This window comes from Triticum dicoccoides, chromosome 4A (assembly GCF_002162155.2).
Source record: "Triticum dicoccoides isolate Atlit2015 ecotype Zavitan chromosome 4A, WEW_v2.0, whole genome shotgun sequence".
NCBI classification, from domain to species: domain Eukaryota; kingdom Viridiplantae; phylum Streptophyta; class Magnoliopsida; order Poales; family Poaceae; genus Triticum; species Triticum dicoccoides.
The window spans coordinates 21,071,453-21,092,684 of record NC_041386.1 but is presented as its reverse complement, the minus strand read 5'-3'; positions in this window follow the sequence as shown (position 1 = coordinate 21,092,684).

Below are 21,232 nucleotides of genomic sequence, written 5' to 3'. Positions count from 1 at the left end.
TATGTGAATAGGGCCTGCCTATCCATTTTCAGTACATATTCCATCTGTCATCATACCATATTTATCCATTCAAATGATGTTCTTGTGTATCAGATGTTCAAAAGGAAGAGGGCGATTGCTGATCATGGAGGAGCACAAGCAAAGTATTTGGAAAAGGTAGTGGCACCTGATAAATCAAATAGCCCATTAGGTGTAGTTGCAATATCACCTGACCCATAAAACAGCCCAACTCTAGCAGACTATAGCCCTACTACACTGGTCATTTCTGATGCCCCAACTCAGCAGATCCCAACTACAACAAACATTATGATTACCCTAGTTGACATAGCACCAGCTCTACGACGCAAAACCCCCATTCCAGCAAAGAGTACCCCAAATCTAGTTACCAAATCCCTTTTCGAACCAGAGAGAGCCCCAATTGCAGCAAATAGGCCCCTGTTCCATTTCTTCCCAGTTTAGAAGACAAAGCTCATACTGTTGTGAGGAACTTTGTGCGCATCTTTCTTTCATGGAAATATTATACGGCAGACATAGAACAATTTCCAGTCTTCCTTCGCAACTTACGCGTAAGTAATGTACTAATGTTATTCATGGTCATTACTGCATATGTTTCTGCTGATAGAAGACACAAGATTACATTCTTTTAAATAGGCAAGGACCAAACTGGATTGTGAAGACGAGCAAGGGTTGGTTGCGCTTTTCAAGCACTCGTTGATGAAGTATCATTCCTACCCGAGGCAAGCGCACTTCGATGGAAAGCCTCTAAACGAAATTTCTATAAAATCTCGGTGCTACATTTATCCGACGATGACTGGAATAATCTTGTTACACATTGGTCTCGACTGCGGCGTAAGGTACTATCTATGATATCACATCACAATTTGAACTACATTTCTACATTTGCCTTAATGTCTCACTTGTACGAAAACTGTTAGCGGAAGAACATTCGTTCTCAAGGGACCACAGAAATCTCGCAACTATACTGCACACTGCATTGCTCTTGTGAGTACCTCTTGCCCTGTATGACCATACTTACTTTCATAGCTGTTTGATTATGTAGCATCACTGCACATGTTAGCCTCGTTATCGTCCATTTGGTGGACATTGTAAGATCTGTATGGACTCTTACATAAATTTAGAATCAATCCAATGCTTTTGAAGAGGTTTAGCTCTGCAGTCGTCTTGTAAGGACTGAACGTCGTCTATCACTGTACTTACATTAACAGCTACTCCCTCCGTCCCATAATATAAGAACGTTTTGTACAGTACACCAGTGTTCAAAACACTCTTGTATTATGGGAAGAGGGATTGGTTCATTGTGTAGCATTCTGCATCTTATCTCCCTCGCCCACCATTTACTAAAAAAGATCAGATCTATATTTAATCTTACCAAAAAGTAGAATACACAGACAATGTCAGTGTAGAAGTGTAGCCCATTGCTCTTGTCAGTACATTTTGTCATGTAATGCTTGTAATTCTAGGGATTGGTAGTTGATTATGTAACATCAATCTGCATCTTATCTTCATTATCCTCTATCCCTTCTAGTATTATCATATCTATAGTTACTCTCTACAAAATGTAGAGTACAGGCAATGCTTATGAAGAAGATTATGTGCTGAAATTCTTGAGTTATCCTTCCCTTGACATGGAGAAGGGCATTATAAAGCCGGTGTTAACTGTTAATGTAAGTCAATCTTTCTAAAGCCTTTTATCCTCAACTGTTATTTAATTTTCTCATTGTCGGTGTACTAGAGTAGGGGTACCCTAGTATCCCGAACTTGTGCACGGGCAGTCGCAGCATCCCGCGGCAAGGCTTGCCGGGTGACCGCCAAGGTCCTCCGTGGTTCCTTTGGAGCCATTCAAGGACAAAGTATCCAAGCCAAGGAGACAAGACCCCGGCAAGAGGAGCTTGCCGGGAAGGCCAACCAAGGCATCTCAAGACCCCGGCAAGAGGAGCTTTCCGGGAAGGCCAACCAACGCATCTCAAGGAACTTGCCGCGACGCGCCACGCGTCCCGGCAAGGCCCAGTGAGCGACAAGCTCTCGGACACGACAAGACAACGACCGCGGCAAGGCGCTTGCCGTGGCAAGCCACCACTCTGTGCTCGCGCTCCAGCACATCCACCAACATGTCGCTCTGGGACCCTTCCAGGCGTACATGGCGGGAGGCTGTGCAGCCGGCGGTGCGCGGTGGCAAGCGGCGCTGACAAGATTGCCATCGTGGCAAGCGGTGGCGTCCCTGACGGTCCCTTTTGCACTATTTAGGCGACGCAGACGGGCATTTAATGCCCTTGTCCCCTGCCGTCAGGGTTAGGTATGATACACTGTAGCAGGTAGCTGTACCAACCGCAACACCTTTCCATTTTTACCCTTGTCTACGTTCCCACCTGTCGGTGACCCCTTGAGCATATAAAAGGAGGCCCATGCGCAACGTAGAGGAAGGGAAAAAGAGAACACTCAGGCTCGGTCTCGTTAGCTGCTGGGGTCTACTGTAGCACTCCACGCTCCCGTGCAAGAACTCAATACAAACCACAAAGCAGGAGTAGGGTTTTACGCATCCGTGCGGCCTGAACCTGGGTAAACTGCTCGTGTGCTTCGCCTCGATCCGCTCTTCGTGCGACCCTCGCCCCCGCCGAACCGAAAGGGACTCGGTCCGCCGGTCCCATAGGTGCTCGTGGATGAGTCCCCCGACATCATTGGCGCGCCAGGTAGGGGCTTCGAGGTTGTGTGAACCAGATCCGGCGTTCACACGAGCTAGATCTTCATCACCTTCATCGACATACCGTCGAAGAAGAAGGCTTCGGAGGTGGCTGCTCTGTCCGCGCCGAACCCACCACCGCCGGAGAAAACGGCTGATGGGGCAGACGCCGGCGGAAGAACGGGCGTCGACGAGGGAGCTCACGGTGCTGCCAGGTCCAAGGACAAGGCTGCGCTGCCCATCGGCGGCGTAGCCGGCTCCCACAACGACCGGGCGCACTCCAAGACTTCGGCGTCCGTACATGCACCGCGCCCATCTCAGGAGGCGCAGGGCCGGCAGCATCATGGTACTCACGGTACCATGCGTTTGCTGGACCAAGATCGAGCTGGTGGATCTCGGAGTTCTCAAGACCAGCATGCACGCCAACATGCTGGCACGAGTGAGGCACGGTCGCCTGGACGGGATACTGCTCCTTCTAACATAGTTAGAAGTCCGAGCATATCCCGCTTCTCACACCGTTCGCCACCGCCACCCGCCACCACAGCAGAAGCTTTGGCGCGAGCTCAACTGCTCCTGGACTACCCTCCAACGGCAGACAAGATCGACGACTGGAGGGCCACCATTCAGAGTCTCATCGGCTTCGCCAACGGCAACACTCAACGGCAGCCGAGCACGTCGCAGCCGCGGCAAGTCAGCCAGGCACGAGCCGGTGGCGTCAAGACCGGTGGGGGTGCAACCACTGTGCACTCTCCGCCCCGAAGGCCGAGATCGCCGACTCACCGGATCCACCTCGACAGCGACTCCACCGCGTCATCAGATCCATGAGCTCGTCGCGATGAGCGCCAAGTTCTTCACGAACGACAGCAAGAAGACGCTCGTACTCGCATCGAGCACCAAAGAGAAGCGCGACGTCAATCGGACCAGCGCGCTGGGCCCTCTGTCGACATGCATGCACCAGGGGAACCAGGCGACTTGCCGTACGCGGTAGGTTGCCATGCGTTTACTCGTGAGCTGCGGCAAGTCCAGTGGCCCAGCACGAAGAATTTCAAGCCAGACGTACCAAAGAAGTACGACGGCAAGTCGCATCCGTCGGAGTTCCTCAGCATCTACACCATCGCGGTGCAGGCTGCCGGGGGGCAGGACGACAAGATCCTTGCCAACTACTTCCCGCTGGTGCTCAAGCCCAACGTCAGGTCCTCGCTCATGCACTTGCCGGACAACTCCATATCCTCCTGGGCAGACCTATGCCATCAGTTTGTCGGCGCCTTTACAGGCGGCCACAAACCTCATGGCCAAGAGAGTGACCTTCATCTGCTCGCCCAGAAGGAAGGAGAGCCCCTGCGCAAGTACATTCAGAGATTCAGCCGTGTACAGCACAACATCCCAGATGTCCACCCTGTCGCGGTCATCAGCGCGTTCCATCAGAACGTGCGTAACCGCGGGATGCGGGAGGAGACGGCGATGTGCAAGATCAGAGACGTCAGTGAGTTGTATGCCCTAGCCAACAAGTGTGCACGTGTTGATGAAGGGAGGAAACTCCCCGGAGAGAATACAGGAGCAGGAGGATCTGACAGCAAGGATGCTGCCCCGGCAAAGAAAAACCAGCGGAGGAACAACAAGAAGAAGAAAGGCAAAGATGTGCTAGTCATTGAGCAGTCCGGCAACGAAGTTGGCGCCAAGAAAGCCAAAGCTGGTAGCTCCGGCAAGGAGATTGCCGCATGCACCAACTGCCAGACTATGGCGGTTGCCGACAAGCAGGACGGCACCGACAAGCAGTACTGCAAGATCCACCACACCAAGGGCCATGACCTCCAGAGCTGCAAGAAGGTCGAGCAGCTTGTCCAGCGGCAAAAGGCTGAATATGAGTGACGCGACAAGGAGAGGGCCCAAGGAGGCGCTGGAGAATCTGGCAAGAAGCGCGCCGGCCGGGGAGGACGCCGCGGCAAGGCCAAGCAGCGGCAAGGAAACAGACCTCCCCGCGGCCGCGACAATGATGAAGATGACGACGATGACGAAGACATGGATGGTGTCGAGACCAGTGAGCAGGAGTTCCAGAAAGCCACAGAGGTCTTGTGCGTTGACGGTGGTGCTTCTCTGCATACTTCGCACCGCCAACTCAAGCAGTGGGTGCGGGAAGTCAATGCGGCGGAACCACCTGTCGAGTCACGCAAGCTTCTAAAATGGTCCAGCATGCCTATCATCTTTGATATTGAGGACCACCCTGATCGCACAACTGCGGTCGGGTGCTTGCCGATGTTGGTTTCACCAACTATCCGCAACCTCAAGGTCACTAAGATGCTAGTTGACGGCGGGGCCGGTTTGAACCTGATCTCCTCCGCTATACTCCAGAAACTCCAGATCCCTGACAGCGAGCTTGAAGAGACCGGCACATTTCAAGGAATCAACCCGGGAAGGAGCAAGCCGAAGGGGAAGGTCACGTTGCCAGTAACATTTGACAACGAGGTGAACTTCAGGACTGAGAGGGTCACTTTTGACGTTGCCGATTTTCCATTGCCTTACAATGGGATACTCGGCCGTCCAGCACTCGCCAAGTTCATGGCGGCCTCTCACTACGCATACAACATGCTGAAGATGCCAGGCCCGATAAGCGTCATCTCTGTCCCTGGCGACAAGAAGGATGCTCTTATCTGCGCCGACAAGATCTATCGGGAAGCGGCGGCCGCAACAGATCGCAAGTCACCTGCCGTTGAAGCTCCCGGGGGGAAGAAGAAGACCAAGTCCGGCAAGAGTTCTGATGCCCGCTCCGGCAAGCGAACCTCTTCCGAGTGTTGCGCTGCCGTCGAGGACGCACCATCGAGCTCCACCGGCAAGTGTGAGAAGACAATGGCAGCTCCGCCAGAGACCAAGAAGGTGTCCGCCAAGGAGGACGGCACTGGTGGTACCTTCACCATCAGTGCCACTCTCGACCCTAAATAGGAAAGAGCGCTCATTGCTTTCCTGCGGGCGAACGTCGACGTGTTTGCGTGGCAACCGTCTGACATCCCCGGTGTACCCAGGAAAGTAATTGAGCACCATCTTGCCGTTTGTCCTCATGCGCGGCCCGTCAAGCAGAAGGTCAGGAAGCAAGCAGTGGAGCGCCAAGAATTCATCGCAGAAGAAATCAAGAAGTTGGAAGCAGCAGGCCTTGTCAGAGGAGTGCTCCATCCTACGTGGTTGGCCAATCCTGTAGTCGTGCGCAAGGCGAACGGGAAATGGAGACTTTGTATTGACTTTACCGATGTTAACAAAGCTTGTCCCAAAGACCCATTTCCTTTGCCGCGCATTGACCAGATTGTTGACTCCACGGCCGGATGTGACTTGCTTTCATTTCTTGACGCATACTCAGGATACCATCAGATCTTCATGGCAGAAGAGGATGAGGAGAAGACCGCATTCATCACTCCATGTGGCACGTACTATTTAATACGGATGCCTTTCGGTTTAAAAAATGCTGGTTCAACATTTGCAAGGGTAGTCCATGTCGCTCTTGAGCCACAAATACACGGAAATGTGGAAGTCTACATGGATGACATAGTGGTCAAGAGCAAGGACAAGGCAACTCTGATTCAAGATTTAGACGAGACCTTTGCAAATCTGCGCAAGATCAGCCTCAAGCTCAACCCCGAGAAGTGTGTGTTTGGAGTCCCCTCCGGCAAGCTTCTCGGGTTCTTCGTGTCTCAGCGGGGAATCGAAGCCAATCCCGACAAGATCAAGGCCATTGAGCAGATTGAAGCACCAAAGCGCGTCAAGGATGTACAAAGACTTGCCGGTTGCGTGGCTGCTCTCAGCAGGTTTATCTCTAGGTCTGCTGAGCGCGCCCTGCCGTTTTTCAAAATATTGAAAAGGCAGGTCCAATGAAATGGACTCCGGAAGCGGAGGCTGCGCTGCAAGACTTGAAGAGATACATGTCCTCCACTCCAACACTTGTCGCACCTAAGCCACAAGAGAAGTTGCTGCTGTATATAGCGGCAACCAATCAAGTGGTTAGTGCTGCGTTAGTAGTAGAGAGGGAGGCAGATGACGAGCCAGCAACCACGGCAGGTGCATCCAGCAACAAGCAGGGGGCTTCCCCGACAAGCTCTGGTCCCGACAAGGATGGATCTGCGCAGACGCGCGAGGAGATACAGAAGAGAATGGTACAGCGCCCAGTTTAGTTTGTCAGTTCCCTTCTGCAGGGGGCTAGGTCAAGGTACTCTGGCGTGCAGAAATTGCTTTTCGGCCTTCTCATGGCCTCGAGAAAGCTGCGCCATTACTTCCAAGCACATGAGATCACAGTTGTCACTCGTTTTCCGCTGAAGAGGATACTACAGAATCCAGAAGCCACAGGTAGGATTGTTGAGTGGGCACTAGAACTGTCAAGCTTTGGCCTCAAGTTTGAGAATACTTCAACTATCCAAAGCAGAGCATTGGCAGAATTCATAGCAGAATGGACGCCAACACCAGATGAAGAAATTCCAGAAACGAGCATCCCCGTCGAGGAAGCAAGCAAATAGTGGCTGATATACTTTGATGGTGCCTTTTCGCTGCAAGGCACCGGCGCTGGTGTGCTGCTTGTCGCACCCACCGGAGAGCACCTCAAGTATGTAGTCCAGATGCACTTTCCCAAGGAGCAAGCAACAAACAATACTGCAGAGTGTGAAGGCTTGCTTGCCGGTCTCAGGATCGCGGCAGAGCTAGGGATCAAGAAGCTCATTGTCAGGGGTGACTCGCAGCTTGTCGTCCGCCAAGTGAACAAGAGCTATCAGAGTCCGTTAATGGAAGCCTACATCGATGAAGTGAGAAAGCTAGAAGAGCACTTTGACAGCCTACAGATGGAGCATGTTCCAAGAGCTCAGAATGCCATTGCCGATAGCCTATCAAAGTGCGCCGCACTTAAGTTACCTGTGGAACCAGGGATCTTTGTGCTCAAGCTGACTCAACCGTCTGTAACACCATCAACTGGACAGAGCAAGAAGAGGAAGTTGATTTCTGGTGACTATTTTCCGGCAGAGCTTCCCGAAGCCGCCGCCAAGAAGGTCCCCAAGATCAACGCCAAGAGCGCTGAGGAGCAGTCTGCTCCGGCAAGCCCTAGGGTTTGTTCCGTTGAAGTAGAAGCTCCCGACAAGTTTTGCTCCGGCAAGCTTGCCGGGGAACATCAAGCTCCGGCAGAGCCACAAGTTCTCGCCGTAGAAGCGGATGTTCCCGCAGCAGCAGATTTGCCTTTAGTCCTTGTTGTCGAGCCACAAGCTCCAGCATGGACACAGCAGATTGTCCATTTCCTTCAGACAGGAGAACTTCCCGAAGAGCAAGAAGAAGCGGAAAGAGTAGCCCGACAGTAAAGTATGTACCAGTTTGTCGACAACACACTGTACAGAAGAAGACTCAACGGTGTGAAATTGAAGTGTATTCACCGGGAAGACGGACAAAAGCTATTGGCAGAGATACATGGAGGCATATGTGGTCACCACATTGGCGCAAGAGCACTTGCCGGCAAAGCATTCCGCCAAGGTTTCTTTTGGCCGACAGCCCTCCAGGATGCAACTGCACAAGTAACCAAGAATGAAGCGTGCCAGTTCCATTCCAAGCAGATACACCAACCAGCTCAAGCTCTCCAGACGATCCCTTTATCCTGGCCATTTTCGGTCTGGGGGCTCGACATCCTCGGCCCCTTTCCCCGAGTAGTCGGGGGCTTTGAATACTTGTACGTTGCAATCGACAAGTTCACAAAGTGGCCGGAAGTGGAAGCAGTGAGGAAGGTGACAGCACAGTCAGCAGTCAAGTTCTTCAAGTTGATTGTATGCCGCTTCGGGATCCCTAACAAGATAATCACCAACAATGGTACGCAATTCACGAGCCGCACCTTCATGCAGTACGTCCAAGATCTTGGCGCCAAGGTCTGCTTCGCTTCTGTTGCTCACCCGAGAAGAAACGGTCAAGCGGAGAAGGCAAATGCTGAAGTGCTGCGTGGGCTCAAGACCAGGACTTTCGACAGGCTACACAAGTGCGGAAGAAACTGGATCGAAGAGCTGCCGGTGGTTCTTTGGTTGATCAGGACGACGCCAAATCGAGCCACTGGCCAGACGCCTTTCGCTCTAGTCTATGGAGCAGAGGCAGTTCTCCCCACGGAACTCGTATACGGGTCACCTCGAGTGCTCGCTTATGATGAGCTTGAGCAAGAGCAGCTGCGACAAGATGACGCGCTACTCCTTGAGGAAGACCGTCTTCAGGCAGCTGTACGAACTGCTCGCTACCAGCAAGCTTTGCGCCGCTACCATAGCCGCAAAGTTAACGCCAGAAGTCTCGAGGAAGGCGACCTTGTTCTTCGGTGTGTTCAGTCCGCCAAGAATTCCAACAAGTTGACGCCAAAGTGGGAAGGCCCTTACCGGGTGAAACGACTCACTAGGCCTGGCGCTGTCCGCCTTGAGACCGAAGATAGCATTCCGGTGAGCAATTCCTGGAACATTGAGCATATTCGTAAGTTTTACCCGTAAGGCGCGGTTGCCGGAACCTGTTCCGGGAACCACCTTTTGTACAAGTCTTGCCGCTGTTGCATGTAATCCTTTGTACAAAGCCGGGCGCGGACCCCGTGCATAAGTAAAGCTCATATGCTCCGCACATCTTGTCAATTTCATGCTTTCTATTTTTTGCATATGTGATCTGACACTTTGTGCAGCACCTACTCTCCGGTAAGCAATAACGAGCCGTAAGGCTCCATATCTTTATTTTCTCCTCTTTCTTTTTTCTCAAGGAAAGGAAGGTTCCCTCGCCCACAAGTTTGTCGGGGGAGAAAGGAGGAGATAATGGTTTGGACCAGGCGTCGTTCAAGAAAGTTTCGCCTTACTGGGAAGCAAACGACAGAAAAGCTAAGTTGCCAAAGTTTGAGCAATCAGATTTTTAAAAATTTTAAGTTATCTCCCTTGAACGACCGCACTTTGTATGGAAAACCTGTGCGCGGTGGAACCAACTCATAGCTAGTTGCGCCCTTACTTTGTTTCGAGTCCGCTCAACAACTTCAGTGAGCTACGACTAGTTGCGATAAGGTTTCTTGTCGGTAGCGGCACCGCCAGCAGGCTGCTGACGTCCCACACTCAGCGCTCGCGGCTAAGGTGCCTGCACCGGAAAGTTCCCTAAAAGCGTAGGGCAAAAACATACAAAGGGAGGAATCAAGTAAAGGGAATAACATTGCAATCATTACCTGGAATAGAGTTATATTACAAGGTGGCTTGTCGCGGCTCTAACAGATTGTTCTCATAACGTGACCAGTAGCGACAAGAAAAGAAGAAACGGGTGGCCTAGTCTACGCGATAGGCCTCAATCCTCTAGATAAGTGTCCTTCTTGCTGGCCCTCGAGATCCAGGCGATTCCGCCGGATAAAGGCTCTCCTCTCTCTACTCGGGGCATAAAGAAGTGGCGAAAAAGGGCTACATTGGGATAGACTCCGACAAAGTTTTCGCAGAGATGTGCGAAAACTGCCATGGTCAGAACAGCATTGGGGGTGAAGTCAAGGAGGCGGAACCCGTAGGTGTTCATAATATCGCAGAAAAACTCAGAGAAAGGCGGGCAGAGCCCGCAGTAGAAGAACAAGGCGAAGAAAGGATATCCATTTGGAGCCATTTTCCAAGCGGTGGCTGGAAGTACCTTCGTGCGCGCATGCGCTCGCGTCTCCGTCGACCAGAAGAGGTAGTAATTCTCCCTTAGCTCCCTCGCGGCGAGCTTGGGGGGGAAGATTGCCCGCTCCTTTCGCAGCGCCGCAAGCCGCTGCGCCTCAGTCGATTTCACAACCTTCCCTTTGTCGGCTCTCGGAGCCATGGCGGAAGTGGTGGAGGAGGTCGACGGTGTTGGTGGTGCTAGTGGTGATGGGGGGCGGGGTGCTGCTCTCTTTCAGCTTTGGGAAGATGAGGGAGCGGCGGAGGTTTCCGAGATTGGAGTAGCAACCGGCGAATGGGCGAACTACCCCTGTTTCCCATGCTTATAGAGAGGAAGGGGGCGGACGTTCTGCCTTTCCGAATAAAGAAATCACCCACGATCTCTCCCACGACGCCGCATTCAACGCGTGCCATTCGGGGAGGGCGTGGTGGATACGGGGAGAGATACGGCGTAACCCAGGCCGCGCGTGCCCGTGCCCTGTTTTGGGCCTGGCCCAACAGCGCTCGGCACCGTGTATGGCCCAGGCCCGGGGGCTCCTGTCGGTGTACTAGAGTAGGGGTACCCTAGTATCCCGAACTTGTGCACGGGCAATCGCAGCATCCCGCGGCAAGGCTTGCCGGGTGACCTCCAAGGTCCTCCGTGGTTCCTTTGGAGCCATTCAAGGACAAAGTATCCAAGCCAAGGAGACAAGACCCCGGCAAGAGGAGCTTGCCGGGAAGGCCAACCAAGGCATCTCAAGACCCCGGCAAGAGGAGCTTGCCGGGAAGGCCAACCAAGGAATCTCAAGGAACTTGCCGCGACGCGCCACGCGTCCCGGCAAGGCCCGGTGAGCGACAAGCTCCCGGACGCGACAAGACAACGACCGCGGCAAGGCGCTTGCCGCGGCAAGCCACTACTGTGTGCCCGCGCTCCAGCACATCCACCAACGTGTCGCTCTGGGACCCTTCCAGGCGTATGTGGCGGGAGGCTGTGCAGCCGGCGGTGCGCGGTGGCAAGCGGCGCTGACAAGATTGCCATCGTGGCGAGCGGTGGCGTCCCTAACGGTCCCTTTTGCACTATTTAGGCGACGCAAACGGGCATTTAATGCCCTTGTCCCCTGCCGTCAGGGTTAGGTATGATACACTGTAGCAGGTAGCTATACCAACTGCAACACCTTTCCATTTTTACCCTTGTCTAAGTTGCCACCTGTCGGTGACCCCTTGAGCATATAAAAGGAGGCCCATGCGCAACGTAGAGGAAGGGAAAAAGAGAACACTCAGGCTCGGTCTCGTTAGCTGCTGGGGTGTACTGTAGCACTCCGCGCTCCCGTGCAAGAACTCAATACAAACCACAAAGCAGGAGTAGGGTTTTACGCATCCGTGCGGCCCAAACCTGGGTAAACTGCTCGTGTGCTTCGCCTCGATCCGCTCTTCGTGCGACCCTCGCCCCCGCCGAACCGAAAGGGACTCGGTCCGCCGGTCCCATAGGTGCTCGTGGATTAGTCCCCCGACACTCATAGTCCATATTGTTTACTGATGTTTAGTTTGCTGTTTCTACCAAAATGCATGTTCGCAAGAACCGTAAGTTCTAAGTTTTACTTGTAAAACCAAATTCCTTATTCATACCATGCACATTACTCAATACTCCCTATATGTATGCTTGTTTTTGTGGATCTATAATCCAGTGTGTGGTGAAGCAGCCCATGTTTGCACCTTGTCATCTCCTGTTTTTATCTTACTGATGTGGCTGATGATATGAAGAACATGCCATGCACATTAACCAAAATAGATACAATGATTTTATTTGCCCTTCATCTATGCTTGTTATGTTGACATGGTAATACAGTAGTGTGGTGAAGCTCCTCGCATTATGAACAATGCCAAATTATGCTATTGATATTTTGAACTTACTCTTTATTTTCTAATTTGAAATTGGATGGAATTGACAGCACAGTTATCATTTTTGTTTATACACGTGCAAAACCTGCCATCTTTCTGCTTTGTTTCAGGGTGATATGCCTGATGGCATGCACAAGTCTGCTGAAGGTTGTGCGACAAACCCAACATATATTGCAGCAAAGAAGGCAAAACATCTTGAAGATAGCGAGACAACCCCAAAGTCTTGTCTTGATACAGTGTTCAAGTTACTTGAGACTAGCAGTCAGACAAGCTCACAGAATTCGTTGTCTGAATCAGTTCGACTTCTTCAGTCCCAAGTTCTAGAAGAAAGGCATTCTGCAACTCAACTTTGACTTGAAGTCCTATCTCTAAGAAAGATTGCGCAGAACACCAATGAGAACCTCATCGCTAAATAGCTACACCTGGAAGCTATGACCGACATGCTAGGATAGTCTCACAGCCTTGCTTAGCAGCTTGCGCAGTAGTTCCCATGCAAGGCTAACCTTTCTTGAACTGTCTTGGAAGTGGTCTTGGTTCAATATTATTTTGTTACGCTGCAATGGTGCCCAGTTTTTGTAATTTTCTTCTTCGTTGCGCTTTATGATCACTGGTGACGAACTTCGATGCCTAGTGGATGTAATATACCATAAATCCTTTATTGTATAGTGTAGGTTTCTTCTTAGTTACTATGCCGTAATTTCTTTATTGTATAGAGTAGGTTTGTTCTTAATTCCTACTAGTTACTGCCACCATTCGTTATCTGGAAAAAAATCAGATGTAGTCGACCGCCGAAACATTCGCCTCTAACTGGCCTGGTGTTTAGCGGGCCACAATTGGGTCGGCCTGCATCTTTCTTGGGCCTGAATGATTGGGGCCTTCACACTTTGCGTGAGGCCCACAACTTACACCGACCTATATTTTAGTTGGGCCTTTTGTGGACCCAACGCTTAGTTTGGCCCAGGTAGCGTTGGGCCATTAACAGGTTGAATATTATACTGGCCTGTTACGGCCCAGATGAAACCATGGGCCTTTAGCAGGCCGAAATGCATATTGGGCCTCAATTTTCACTAGTCGTCAACGGGCCTTCAGCAGGCTGAAATGTAGACCAGGCCTTTTTGGGCCCAGTTATATCACGGGCAGTTACCAGGCCAAAACATATCTCGGGCCTTAGTTGGCCCACTGATATCATGGGCCTTTTAGAGGCTGAAAGCTTAGTACAGACATCAACGGGCCGAATTAAGCGGCAAGCCTTTAACAGGCCCAAAGTCACGTTGGGCTTAACTGTTGCCACCTTCATCACGGGCCGTTAGTGGGCCCGATGTCCCGTCGGACCATATATGGCCCATGGTAGCACGGGCCATTCCCAGGCCGAAAGTCACACCGGGCTGAAATGGGCCCATGTCTACATCGGGCCTCTAACAGGCCAAAAGTCACTGGGCTATAATTGGGCCCAAATATTTGGCGAACAATTAATAGGCCAAATCTGGCTTCGGGCCGTAAATGGGCCCAAATATTCGGTGAACAATTAATGGGCCAGATCTGGCTTCGAGCCGTAAATGGGCCTTTATTAAGCAGGTCGTTATTGGGCTGGCCCACTAGTACCTGAGTAAGTACTACGAGCCTTTGACTGGGCCGGCCTTTTTAACCTATATGGGTCTCTGTTGGTCCGTGCCACCTGTCGACGTAGCATAGGCGCTTTGGGTCCAATGAGTGGATGACATCTGTCCCAATGGTGAGCCGACACGTGTTTCCTCCAGCCAATGATGATTTTACATGTGGAAAATCCCCATTGGTCGGGGCTGTTAACGGGTTATCATATCCAAAACCGGACCCGATAGCTTAATGGCGTTCCGTTACGGTGCATGCCACGTGTTGGTCACCCTTGACGAAAGCACTTCTGTGACGCGTGATATATCATCATGGAAGTGGACACTTCCGTGATGATAATTTTGGTAATGTCATGGAATACTTCTACGACAGCACAGGTATGACTATCTTGATTCTGTCATAAATTTGTCATGGATGTACATGCATCACAGAAAACGTGACCTACTATGACAAACATGTATCATCACGAAAGTGTATTTTTTGTAGTGCACTAACCGCCACGCGGGATAAGTTATGGGCACTTGATGTCGTACGTTTCTTCCGAAAGCTCACAGACGTCAGTGGTTTCGCGGCGCGCGCCCAGGTGGCCCGCATAAACAACTGCTTTCTATAAAGAGGTAGCCAAGACTGATCCTGGATGCATTCAAACGTGCAGGATTGCAAAGGGTGATTGGCCCATGACCCCTTCCATTTAGGATGTAGACCGGCGTGCTGGCCTCTTTGTTGAGCCTAGGTAAGTCTATGATGTGTTGATCTTTTGAGGTCGGGCATTACCAAGGAAAGTGTCTCTGACCAGAGATGATTGAGCGTATCGGGTAATGTGGCGCACCCCTGCAGGAAAGTTTATCTATTCGAATATCCATGTCCACGGTAACATGATGACTTGGAGTGGTATGCCGATCTATACAACTATAACTGGATACTAGAGATGATAATTGGATATGATGGCTCCGAGATTGCTTTCTCGCAGGGAGTCGAGGAAGGATCTCTGGGCATTAATACTACAATATGTTTGCTACTTATAATATGCTAATCTACACTCTTCTAATGTTGCAAGATGCTTGTCTTCAATAGGCTAGGCTTTCCCTCTATTCTGACATTCTGCAGTTCAGTCCAAAGATATAGCCCCATTCCTTTGATACTGATGCATACTTAGTATAGTTCTGATGTAAGTCTTGCGACTACTTTGGATGAGTACTCACGGTTGCTTTACTACTTCTTTTCCCCCTATACCCGGTTGATGCGATCAGATGACGGATCCCAGGAGCCAGATGCCACCGCCAACGACCAGGAATAGTTAGGAGGCTCCCATGCAGGAGGCCTTGCCTTTTCGATCATTAATGTTGCTTTTGTGCTAGCCTTCTTAAGGTAGACTTGTTTAACTTATGTTTGTACTCTGATATTGTTGCTTCCACTGACTGATTTGTATTTGAGCTTATGTATTTGAGCCCTCAAGGACCCTGGCTTGTAATATAAAGCTTGTATGCCTTTAATTTGTGTCTAGAGTTGTGTTGTGGTATCTTCCCGTGAGTCCTTGATCTTGATCGTACACATTTGCATGTATGATTAGTGTACGATTGAATCGGGGGCTTCACACAAATCATCTCTTTATTTTGTTTCTATAGGAAATGGGCTATATATGGGCGAAATCAAATAGATGGCATGAAAATCAGATAGAAGAGATAGAAGAAGTCAAGAGGAGGCGCACCAAAAGAAGCAACACAAAAGACGGCGTTCCATATGACTGCGAGTGCTCGTATGAGCGGTCATATGATGGCATGAAAACCGAGGCTCCTCGTCCACCTGAACATCCTCTATAAATGGTTGAGGCCAAAATTGTTGGGGATCGTAGAAGAAATTTAAAATTTTCTACACATCACCAAGATCAATATGTGGAGTAATCTAGCAACGAAGGGAAGGAGAGTGCATCTACATACCCTTGTAGATCTCTAAGCGGAAGCGTTCAAGTGAACGGGGTTGATGGAGTCATACTCGTCGTGATCCAAATCACCGATGATCCTAGCACCGACGGCACCTCCGCGTTCAACACACGTACGGTTGGGAGACGTCTCCTCCTTCTTTATCCAGCAAGGTGAGAGGAGAAGTTGAGGGAAAACTCCGACAGCACGACGGCGTGGTGGTGATGGAGCTCGTGGTTCTTCGGCAGGGCTTCGCCAAGCACTACGGAGGAGGATGAGGTGTTGGAGGAGGAAGAGGGCTGCGCCAGGGGAAGGGTGCAGCTGCCCTCTCTCTCCCTCACTATATATAGGGGGAAGGGAGGAGGGGGAGGCGCCCTAGGGTTCCCTAGGGGAGGGGCGGCGGCCACAGGGGAAACCCTAGATGGGTTTGGGCGCCCCCACCCCCTAGGAAACTTGCCCCCCAAGCCGGGAGGGGCGGCTACCCTAGGGGTGGCGCCCCCACCTCTCCTGGTTACGTGAGATGGGGTGGGAGGGGCGCTCAGCCCCTTAGTGCGCTGATGTGCCCTCTCCCCTTGGCCCATAAGCCCCCCCAACGCTTGTCGGGGCCTCCGAAACCCCTTTCGGACACGCTAGTCATCACCTGGTACCCCCGGAACAATTCCGGACTCCAATACCCTTCGTCCAATATACCGATCTTCACCTCCGGACCATTCCGGAGCTCCTCGTCATGTCCGGGATCTCATCCGGGACTCCGAACAACCTTCGGTAACCACATACTATTTCCCATAACAACTCTAGCGTCACCGAACCTTAAGTGTGTAGAGCCTACGGGTTCAGGAACCATGCAGACATGACCGAGACAACTCTCCGGCCAATAACCAACAGCGGGATATGGATACCCATGTTGGCTCCCACATGTTCCACGATGATCTCATCGGATGAACCACGATGTCGAGGATTCAATCAATCCCGTATACAATTCCCTTTGTCCAGCGGTATTGTACTTGCCCGAGATTCGATCGTCGGTATCCGATACCTTGTTCAATCTCGTTACCGGCAAGTCTCTTTACTCGTTCCGTAACACATCATCCCGTGATCAACTCCTTGGTCACATTGTGCACATTATGATGATGTCCTACCGAATGGGCCCAGAGATACCTCTCCGTTTACACGGAGTGTCAAATCCCAGTCTCGATTCGTGCCAACCCAACAGACACTTTTGGAGATACCTGTAGTGTACCTTTATAGCCACCCAGTTATGTTGTGAGGTTTGGCACACCCAAAGCACTCCTACGGTATCCGGGAGTTGCACAATCTCATGGTCTAAGGAAATGATACTTGACATTAGAAAAGCTTTAGCAAACGAACTACACGATCTTGTGCTAGGCTTAGGATTGGGTCTTGTCCATCACATATTCTCCTAATGATGTGATCCCGTTATCAACGACATCCAATGTCCATGGTCAGGAAACCGTAACCATCTTATTGATCAACGAGCTAGTCAACTAGAGGCTTACTAGGGACATGGTGTTGTCTATGTATCCACACATGTATCTGAGTTTCCTATCAATACAATTCTAGCATGGATAATAAACGATTATCATGAACAAGGAAATATAATAATAACCAATTTATTATTGCCTCTAGGGCATATTTCCAACGGTCTCCCACTTGCACTAGAGTCAATAATCTAGTTCACATAGCCATGTGATTAACACTCACAGGTCACATCGCCATGTGACCAACATCCAAGAATCTACTAGACTCAATGATCTAGTTCACATAACTATGTGATAAACACTCGAAGAGTTCTGGGTTTGATCATGTTATGCTTGTGAGAGAGGTTGTAGTCAACGGGTCTTGCCATATTCAGATCCCTATGTATTTCGCAAAACTTTATATCATAGATGCTGCTACCACGTTCCACTTGGAGCTATTCCAAATTGTTGCTCCATTATGCATATCCGGTATCTCTACTCAGAGCTATCTGGACAGGTGTTAAGCTTGCATCGACATAACTCTTTACGTCGAACTCTTTATCACCTCCATAACCGAGAAACATTTCCTTATTCCTCTAAGGATAATTTTGACCGCTATCTGGTGATCTACTCCTAAATCACCTTTGTACCCTCTTGCCAGACATGTGGCAAGGCACACATCAGGTGCGGTACTTCAGCATGGCATACCGTATAGAGCCTATGACAAGAGCATAGGGGACGACCTTCGTCCTTCCTCTTTCTTCTGTCGTGGTCAAGCTTTGAGTCTTACTCAACTTCACACCTTACAACTCAGGTAAGAACCCCTTCTTTGACTGATCTATTTTGAACTCCTTCAAAAACATGTCAAGGTGTGCATTCTTTGAAAGTATCATCAGGCGTCTTGATCTATCTCTATAGATCTTGATGCCCAATTTGTAAGCAGCTTTATCCAGGTCTTCCTTTGGAAAACACTCTTCAAACAACCGTTTATGCTTTCCAGAAATTCTACATTATTTCGAATCAGCAATATGTCATCCACATATACTTATCAGAAATGTTGTAGTGCTCCCACTCACTTTCTTGTAAATACAAGTTTCTAGCAAACATTATATAAACCTAAAAGCTTTGATCACTCCATCAAAACATATATTCCGATTCCGAGATGCTTGCTCTAGTCCATAGAAGGATTGCTGGAGCCAGCATACCTTTTAGCATCCTTAGGATCGTCAAAACCTTTTATTGTATCACATACAACTTTTCTTACGAAAACTGGTAAGAAAACTTGTTTTGACATCCATCTGTAAGATTTCATAATCGAAAAATACAGCTAATGCTAACATGATTCCGACGGACTTAAGCATCGCTACGGATGAGAAATTCTCATCGTAGTCAACTCCTTGAACTTGTGAAAAGTTTCTTTCCCACAAGTCGAGCTTCATAGACGGTAACATTACCGCCCACGTCCGTCTTCTTCTTAAAGATCCATTTATCTTAATGGCTTGCCGATCAACGGGCAAGTCCACCAAAGTCCATACTTTGTTCTGATATATGGATCCTATCTCGGATTTCATGGCTTCTAACCATTTGTCGGAATACGGCCCACCATCGCTTCTCCATAGCTCATAGGTTCATTGTTGTCTAACAACATGATATCTAAGACAGGAATACCGTACCACTCAGGAGTAGTACATATCCTTGTCGACCTACGAGGTTCGATAGCAACTTGACCGAAGCTTAATGATCACTATCATTTACTTCCTCTTCAACAGACGTAGGCGCCACAGAAAACATATTTCTGTGTTGCATCACTCTCTGGTTGAAGTAAAGGTTCGACAACCTCATCAAGTTCTATCTTCCTCCCACTCAATTCTTTCGAGAGAACTCCTTCTCGAGAAAGGACCCGTTCTCAGCGACAAACAATTTGCCCTCGGATCTGAGATAGAAGGTATACCCAACTGTCACCCTTGGGTATCCTATGAAGATGTGTTTGTTCGCTTTGGGTTCGAGCTTCTCCGGCTGAAGCCCTAAGCATTGCATCCCCAAACATTAAGAAACGACAACTTTGGTTTCTTGCCAAACCAATGTTCATATGACGTCGTCTCAACGGACTTAGATGGTGTCCTTTCTAAAGTGAATGCAGCTGTCTCTAACGCATAACCTCAAAAATGAAAATGGTAGATTGGTAAGAGACATCATAGATCGCACCATATCTCATAGGGTTCGATTACGACGTCCGGACACACCATTACCTTGTGGTGTTCCAGGTGGCTTCAACTGTGAAACAATTCCACAATGTCTTAAGTGATTGCCAAACTCATAACTCAGAAAATCCCCTTTTGATCAGATCATAGGAACATGATCTTTTTGTTATGATGATTCTTAACTTCACTCTGAAATCGCTTGAACTTTTCAAACGTTTCAGACTTGTGCTTCATTAAGTAAATATACCTATATCTACTCAAATCGTCAGTGAAGATGAGAAAATAGCGATATCCACCACACGCTTCAATTCTCATTGGATCACACGCATCAGCATGTATGATTTCCAACAAGTCACTTGCCTGTTTCATTGTACCTAAAAACGGGGTCTTAGTCATCCTGCCCATGAGGCATGGCTCGCATGTGTCAAGCGATTCAAAATCAAGTGACTCCAAACATCCATTGATATGGAGTTTCTTCATGCATCTTATGCCAATATGACCTAAGCGGCAGTGCCACAAGAAAGTGGTACTATCTACATCTTTTGGCGTGAACATGTGTATTACTACGATCGAGATTCACTGAACCATTCACATAGGGTGCATGACCATGGAAGGTATTATTCATGTAAACAGAATAACCATTATTCTCTAACTTAAATGAATAACTGTATTGCAATGAACATGATCTAATCATATTCATGCTCAACGTAGACACCTGATAACATTTATCTAGGTTCAATACTAATCCCGAAGGCAGATGGAGCGTGCGATGGTGATCTCATCAACTTTGGAAACACTTCCAACACACATCGTCACCTCGCCCTTAGCCAGTCTCCGTTTAGTCCGTAGCTTTTGCTTCAAGTCACCAATAATAGCAACTGAACCGGTATCCAATACCCCGGTGCTACTAGGAGTACTAGTGAGGTACACATTAATAACACGTATATACTCTGAAGTTGCCAGCCTTCTTATCTACCATGCATTTGGGGTAATTCCGCTACCAGTGACTGTTCCCCTTACAATAGAACCACTTAGTCTCGGGTTTGGGTTCAACCTTGGGTTCCTTCACTGGAGCGGCAACTGGTTTGCCATCCATGAAGTTTGCCTTCTAGCCCTTGCCCTTCTTGAAACCAGTGGTCTTGCTAAACCATCAACACTTGACGCTCCTTCTTGATTTCTACCTTTTGCGGTCTTAAGCACCGCGAACAGCTCCGGGATCAACTCCATCCCTTGCATGTCATAGTTCATCACAAAGATCTAGTAGCTTAGTGATAGTGGCTAGAGAACTCTATCAATCACTATCTTATCTGGAAGTTTAACTCCCACTTGATTTAAGTGATTGTAGCACCCAGACATTCTGAGCACATGCTCACTAGCTGAGCTATTCTCCTCCATCTTGTTGGCAAAAGAACTTGTCAGAGGTCTCACACCTCTCAACACGGGCATGAGCCTGAAATCCCAATTTCAGCTCTTGGAACATATGTTCTATGGCGTTCAAAATGTCATTGGAATCCGGATTCTAAGCCGTAAAGTATGGTGCACTAAACTATCATGTAGTCCTCAGGATGTGTCTGTCAGGTGTTCACAACATCCACAGACGACGTTGTAGGGGTTTGCACATCGAGCGGTGCATCAAAGACGTAAGCCTTCTGTGTAGTAGTGAGGACACTCCTCGGACTACGGACCTAGTCCGCATCATTGCTTACAATATCTTTCAACTTTATCTTTCTCTAGGAACATATTGAAACAGGGAGCTACAACGTGAGCTATTTATCTACAACATATTTGCAAAGATAATTTAGACTATGTTCATGATAATTGAGTT